This window comes from Dysidea avara, chromosome 6 (genome assembly GCF_963678975.1).
Source record: "Dysidea avara chromosome 6, odDysAvar1.4, whole genome shotgun sequence".
In the NCBI taxonomy this organism is placed as follows: Eukaryota; Metazoa; Porifera; class Demospongiae; order Dictyoceratida; family Dysideidae; genus Dysidea; species Dysidea avara.
The window spans coordinates 5,311,583-5,313,292 of record NC_089277.1 but is presented as its reverse complement, the minus strand read 5'-3'; positions in this window follow the sequence as shown (position 1 = coordinate 5,313,292).

Below are 1,710 nucleotides of genomic sequence, written 5' to 3'. Positions count from 1 at the left end.
GCTGATCTCTCTACAAGTTCATTTGTGTGTAGCTGATCTTTCTACTGGTTGATTTGTTTGTAGCCGATCTCTCTACAGGGTAATTTGTTTGTAGCTGAACTCTGTACAAGGTGCTTTTTTGTAGGTGATCTCGCTGCAGGTTGATTTGTTTGTAGCTGAACTCACTAAAGGGTGATTTGCTTGTAGCTGAACTCCTTACATTGTGTCCAGTTTTTAGCTGATCTCTCTACAGAGTGATTTGTTTGTAGCTGAACTCTCTATAAGGTGATTTATGTGTAGCTGAACTCCTTACATTGTGTGTAGTTTCTAGCTGATCTCTCTACAGGGTGATTTGTTTGTAATTGATCTCTCTACAAGTTGATTTGTGTGTAGCTGATCTCTCTGCAGGTTGATTTGTTTGTAGCCGATCTCTCTATAGGGTAATTTGTTTGTAGCTGAACTCTCTATAAGGTGATTTGTTTGTAGTTGATCTCTCTGCAGGTTGATTTGTTTTAGCTGAACTCTCTACAGGCTGATTTGTTTGTAGCCAATCTCTCTACAGGGTAATTTGTTTGTAGCTGAACTCTCTACAAGTTGATTTGTGTGTAGCTGATCTCTCTGCAGGTTGATTTGTTTGTAGCCGATCTCTCTACAGGGCAATTTATTTGTAGCTGATCTCTCTACAGGGTGATTTTTTTGTAGCTGACCTCTCTTCAGGGTGATTTGTTTCTAGCTGATCTCTCTACAGGGTGCTTTTTTGTAGCTGACCTCTCTTCAGGGTGATTTGTTTCTAGCTGATTGCTCTACAGGTTGATTTGTTTGTAGATGAACTCTCTACAGGGTAATTTGCTTGTAGCTGAACTCCATACTTTGTGTCTAGTTTGTAGCTGATCTCTCTACAGGGTGATTTGTTTGTAGCTGAACTCCTTACATTGTGTGTAGTTTCTAGCTGATCTCTCTACAGGGTGATTTGTTTGTAGCTGATCTCTCTACAAGTTGATTTGTGTGTATATAGCTGATCTCTCTGCAGGTTGATTTGTTTGTAGCTGATCTCTCTACAGGTAATCTGTTTGTAGCTGAACTCTCTAGAAGGTGATTTGTTTGTAGCTGATCTCTCTGCAGGTTGATTTGTTTTAGCTGAACTCTCTACAGGTTGATTGCTTGTAGCTGAACTCCTTACATTGTGTCTAGTTTCTAGCTGATGTCTCTACAGGGTGATTTTTTGTAGCTGAACTCTCTTCAGGGTGATTTGTTTCTAGCTGATCTCTCTACAGGTAGATTTGTGTTGATTTGTTCATTGCTGATCGCTCTAAAGGTAATTGATTTGTTGCAGTTGAACACCCTGCAAAGTGTTTTGTTTGTAGCTGATCACTCTAAAGGGTAATTTGTTTGTAGCTGAACTCTCTCTACAGTGACTTGTGTGTAGCTGAATTCAGTGTAACTGAATTCTCTAGAGAGTGACTTAATTGTAGCTGAATTCTCTACACGGTGCATGACTTGTTTATAGCTGAACTTTCTTCAGTGTGACCTGAATCTCTATAGTGGTGTATTTGCTTAACTCTCCACATGGTGACTGTCTTCTTGCTGAACTATCTATAAGATTAACTGTTTGCAGCTGAACTCCCTACACAATAACTTGTGATGTAATAAAATTCTATAATGGAGTAAATAAATTAGCCGAATGCTCTATTGGGGTGACTGTTCTATTAGAGTATCTTGATCTCGCATTTG